The sequence below is a fragment of the Odocoileus virginianus genome, chromosome 23 (genome assembly GCF_023699985.2).
Source record: "Odocoileus virginianus isolate 20LAN1187 ecotype Illinois chromosome 23, Ovbor_1.2, whole genome shotgun sequence".
In the NCBI taxonomy this organism is placed as follows: domain Eukaryota; kingdom Metazoa; phylum Chordata; class Mammalia; order Artiodactyla; family Cervidae; genus Odocoileus; species Odocoileus virginianus.
In genome coordinates, this window is record NC_069696.1 from 39122564 (window position 1) to 39128563 (window position 6000).

Here is a 6000-nt window from a genome sequence, read left to right on the forward strand (position 1 = left end):
TTGGAAGTCACCTCTTCAGGGAGACCTTCCAGGAACCTGAACTCTAAATATGTCACCCTCTCTCTGCTATTCTCTCTCAGATCCCTGTACTTTTGCTTTAGAGCATTGAGAACTATTGTAGCTCCATATTTGTTTGTATTTTTATGTCTGACAACTGTCTTCCCAGGTAGTGCAGTGCCTAGCATGTTGCAAGTTCTCACCCAACATACGGGGAACGAACATGATTTTGTGGCCCCTCTAACATGTATGGCTATAGAATGCTGAAGGGAGCGCTCCCAAGAGAGCCACACCTACTTGTCACACACACACACACACACATTCACATTCACTCATGCATCACAGATGCAAAGTAGAAAGCAGCAGGAAGAGGAGATGGATGATGGAGAAGACATGCCTTCTGGCATCACAGAACGGGCCCTGTGGCCCGCTCTGTCCCGAACCCAAGCTGAATTAAGACTCCCAGGGCTGGGACGAGGCTCTGCAGGGACAGAGCCAGCCCAGTGGAGCCTGGAACCAAGATCTCCCAACTGTAGCTCTTCTGTTGTTTCCCAGACACAGAGACTGGGGATGAGTCATTCTTAGGATCCCAAGAGCTGTCTGGCTCACAAATGAAGGGCAGCTGGCAGCCTCAAGCCCTTCCTGTGAACCTCGTCCCCACTCTACCCAGCCATCCCAAGGGACCTTCTGCCCTAAATAGAGTTTGGGGCAGAGGCCAAATCCCCAGGAGGCGATATGCTCTGGGCCCGGCACTACAGCCCTGACCCAATGAGGATCTGCCTCTCCTCCTGCAGCCTGGCCAGGGCCAAGGCCTCTTCAGAAACCAAGATTCTTCATGGACTCCTTTGGAAGCAGGAACAACATTGAAGGACAGAAGAGAAGACAAGAAAGGAGAAAAATGGAGGGATATACCCAAACAGCTATTTATCAAACAGGACATTTGGAATACGGAAATAAACATGGCAGGGTGAACCCAAGTCAAAATTTCCCATCCTACTCCAGGCATATAAAAGCTGCAAGATAACATATCTTTAAGTATTTCAAACATATAGAGTCCAGCTCAAAAGCAAGAAAGTGTAATCTTCAGATTCTAAAAGAAGGGAACCTATACCAGTGAGAGGCACCCCACACCCAGTGGGAAAACCAAGGGTAGAAATGGGCTCGTAGGGGTAAGATCTTAATGCGTAATCAGGGACTGAAAGTGTGCAAGTGTTAGTCACTCAGTCCTGTCCGACTCTTTGTGACCCCATGGACTGTAGCCTGCCAGGCTCCTCTGTCCATGAAATTCTCCAAGCAAAATTATTGGAGTGGGTTGCCATTACCTTCTCCAGGAGTTTTTCCCGACTCAGGCATCAAACCCATTTCTCCTGCACTGCAGGCAGATTCTTTGCTGTCTGAGGCATCAGGGACTAGCCACCAGTCTGGGACTAGGTTCAGGCTCTTAAGTCCGGAGTTGAGATACTCTCCCAGGACATGGGAAGAATGAGAGATACATATACAAGATCAGAGCCTCAAGCCTAAAATATGTGCTGGTGTCAGACCCAGATCTAAGCTACCCATGCAGTATAGACATCACAAGATGAAGAATTAACATCAAAATACTTTGGATGCCATGAGCTTGCAAGGCAATAACAAAACTTCCCTATAGACTCATAGACCAAAGTTGCAAATTGTGGAAAGAACCTCTCCACTATGAAGAATAGCTTATAGACTCAGCATACCAAAGAATTCACACCCAAAGAACTAGAAATAATATGATGACTCTGTTCCAGTCATAGTGACTCAGGGTTCCCCATCTGGAGGATGAAACTAAATGAGCAGTAACAGGACAGGGTCGCGGGTGGCAGATGTCTGTGAGTTCCAAGAGGTGTAAGCACCTAGCTGGGGCTTGGGACCAGGAGGACACTGGCTTGCAGCTGGTCAGGAAAAATAGAAGTAACAATGATTTTAGCAACAAAGTATGATCCAGCACTGGCATACGAGTGTATCATCATATGCGCTTAGTTGAAAACATATATATAAACATGTTTATAAACATATATGAGTCTATGTAGACAAGTGTGAGGGTATTTATATTGTATATATTAAGAACATGCAATGTGTACAGTAGTGACATTGTAAGTTTGAGAGGATATATTTATTTATTATTGAAGCATAATTTATTTGCAATATTGTGCTAGTTTCTGGTATAGAAAGTGATCCAGATATATTATATATATGTATGTAAGTATCCATATATATGTATTCTTTTTCAGGCTTTTTCCACTATAGATTATTGAAAGGTTTTGAATACAGTTTCCTGTGTTATACAGTAGGTCCTTGTTCTTTATCTGATTTATATACAGTAGTGTGTATCTGTTGGGCTTCCTAGGTGGTACTAGTGGTAAAGAACCCACCTGCCAATACAGGAGACATAAGACTCTTGATCCCTGAGTCAGGAAGATCCCCTGGAAGAGGGCAAGGAAACCCACTTTAGTATTCTTTCCTGGAGAATCCTCAGGCAGAGGAGCCTGGCAGCATATAGTCCACAGGGTCTCAAAGAGTCAGACATGACTGAAGTGATTTGGCACACATGCACGTGTATCTGTTAACCCCAGTCTCCTAATTTACACCCCTTTCCCCTTTGGTAACCATAAATTTGTTTGCTGTGTCTGTGAGTCTGTTTCTATTTTGTAAATAGGGTCATTGGATCATTATTTTAGATTCCACACATAAGCCATATCACGTGGTATTTGTCTTTCTCTAACTTACTTCACTTAGTATAATAATCTCTAGGTCCATCCATCTTGCTGAAAATGGCTTTATTTCATATTTTTATTGCTGAGCAATAATATTCCATTGTGTTCCCCCAGGCGACTCAGTGGTAAAGAATCCGCCTGCCAGTGAATGAGATGAGGAAGACATAGGTTTGATCTCTGGGTCAGGAAGATCCTCTGGAGAAGGAAATGGCAACCCACTCCAGTATTCTTGTTTGGAGAATCTCATGGACAGAGGAGCCTGGGGGACTACAGTCCATAGGGTTGCAAAGAGTCACACACAACTGAGCAACTGAGCATGCATGCAATACTCCATTGGGGGTGTGTGTGTGTGTGCATGCGTGCGTGTGTGTGTGTGTGCATGCGTGCGTGTGTGTGTGTGCGCACGTGTGTGTGTGTGCGTGTGTGTGTGTGTGTGTGATCTCACATCTTTATCCATTCATTTGTCAATGGACATTTAGGTTGCTTTCATGTCTGGCTACTGTAAATACTGTTGCTATGAACATTAGGGTGATTGTATCTTTTCGAGTTAGTTTTCATCTTTTCTGGATACATGCCCAGGAGTGGGGTTGCTGGATCATAACTCCATTTTTAGCCATTTAAGGAACCTCTATCCTCTTCACAGTGGCTGCAGAGACGCTATATTGAAATGCTGGAATCTGAGTGGGCACAAACTGAGCATAAACATGAATATATCTATAGCACATGAACTTGGGCAAGCTAATATGTCCTTTTTCATCCTTTTATCTGTGAAACAGGCTTACCAAATAGGGTTATAGTAAAACTTAATGAGAAAAAATGCATGAAAAGTGCCTAGATACGGGAATATCTAAATCTTGTGCCGAGTTTTCAGTGTGTGTGTGTGTGTGTGTGTGTGTGTAGGGTAGGATAAGCCCTCAATTTCACCTTCCCGGGTTTCTCAAGATCTTCCTTTCCCATCCCCGGCCCCCTCCACGCCAAAAAGCCTCCTGGGGACCTGACTCAGCCACTGGGCAGCTGCCTCTGCCTCGGGGCAGCGGTCCAGGGTTGTCCAGGGGGGCTGCAGTGGGCCAGCTCTTCCCCTCCCCAACTCCTTCTCTCCCTTTCTTCTGCCCATAATTCTGCTGAATCTGGCAATTTTCTCTGGCTCCTCATACATAGAACACTGCTGCTAATTTTATGCCTGAGCTCTGATACAGTGTAATTTGAGGCCAGACACTCTGTCAGCAGTGGGCCCTGGTCCTGCTGCTGCTGCTGTGATTTCTGTGTCCGTCAGCCCCACCACTGGTCTGCTGCTGGGGCTATTGCTGCTACTGTGGTGAGAGAATGAGGCCAAGGAGTTGCCAGGAAGAGAAGCCAAACCCTTCACATGTTCCAGGCAGCAAATTTGTATTGAGTCTTTCTGAGTAGGTACAAAGAAATGCCTGAAGTGACCTCTTGCATCTTGAGAGCTGATTTATGATAACCTCCTCTCTCCACAGCCTGTGGGAAAAATTCACACACAAGTTATTCAACTGTCCGAGTTGGTAGCTCTTGGTCCAGGCAGTAACGCTCACGTGTTTTATTCACAGAAACAAGTCTGCAGGCCCTCTCTTCCTACCAGGTTACTTTGAATGTACACCCAAACCTAACAGCTCAGGGGTTTGAGGCCAAGAGGTCAGGAGGAAGAAAACTGCGAGGGTCAGTAGGAAGCAAATGACAGTAGAGTGACATTCTGACTGTAAAGTGCCAAAGAGAATGCTGAAAAATAAAGAGGCTCAAGGACTCAAAAACAAATGCTAGGGTCTTTTCTGGTGGTCTAGTGGTTAGGAATCCAACTGCCAATGCAGGGTACACAGGTTCAATCCCTGGTCCAGGAAGATCCCACATGGTGTGAGGCAAGTAAGCCTGGGTGGGGCAACTAGTGAGCCTGCATCCTAGAGCCACAGCTACTGGAGCGCCCACCCGCTAGAGCCCGTGCTCTGCCACAGTGGAAGCCGCCGCAATGAGCAGCCCAAGCACCAAAAGGAAGAGCAGCCCCTCTCTGCTGCAACTGGACAAAGCCCTTGCACAGCAATGCAGACCCAGCACAGCAGTAAATAAAGAAAGAAGAAAGAAAATGGAAGACACTGAAGCTATATATTAAAAAAAACAAAACACCAGGGGTCACCCAGAGAAGGGGCATCGTTGCATTATGAAGGTATACTAAGATCCATTCAATAGGCTTCCCCGGAGGCTCAGTGGTAAAGAATCTGCCTGCAATTCGGGAGAGGAAGTTTGGCTCTTCCGCTCAGGAAGATCCCCTGGAGGAGGAAATGGCAACCCACTCCAGTATTCTTGCCTGAAGAATTCCATGGACAAAGGAGCCTTGGCGGGCTACAATCTCTAGGGTCGCAAAGAGTCAGACAGGACTGAAGTGACTTAGCATGAATGCATGCACTAATATCCATTTATAACCACATCTCCAAGGAAAGGTTCAATACTCTCAGAACATACCTGAGGGCTGCCAGTCCTGAATGAAGACTAGATCTTAATGTCACAAAATGCACAGCAGTTTTCAAACCTTTCTCACTCAAGTGCTGCAGGTCTGCAAGATAAAATGAAGAAGCCCACCTCTGAGGAGCTGTTTATCAGGGCTAAGAGCTCCAGTGGCAGAAACAGGAGCATGATGATGATCAGGGGCTGGGGCAGGACTGGGAGATGGCCCTGGAGCCCATCTTACAGGAAGTCAGCAAGTGCCCACCGCCTGGAATAGACTCTCCTAAGGAAGAGAAGGAAAATTCCAGATTAGACTGAGCAAGGTTCCTGGGGATCCCTCACGTACTGAATTCCCCAATCTTGACCCACATGTGTCTCTCTTTGTAATTTATGAGGGGAACCTCACTGACCTCCTCCCTGAGCCATAAATAGCCACCTTGGCAGGCCCCAGGAAACAGCATTTGAAGACAAGAAGGGTGTGGATGAGGCCAACTAGACAGCAAGCTCCCTGAAGGCAGAAGGGCCCTGCCCACCTGTGATGTCCAGCACGCAGCAGAGCTGGGTCTGGAACTTAGGTACACTGGCTCTGACACACCTGAGTTATGTAACCTCTCTGACCATCAGTTTCCCTGTTCATTTTTCTAAATGGAGATGATTATGCCTGCTTCATAGGATTATTGCCTTATTCATTTCTCAAAATGTAGTGAGCACTTACTATGTCCCAGACACCTACTGTGTGCCCAGCTTCAATGAAAGCCATTGTTCTCATGAAACCTTTTGTAGATGGGTTAAATAAGTTGGTAAATGCCAA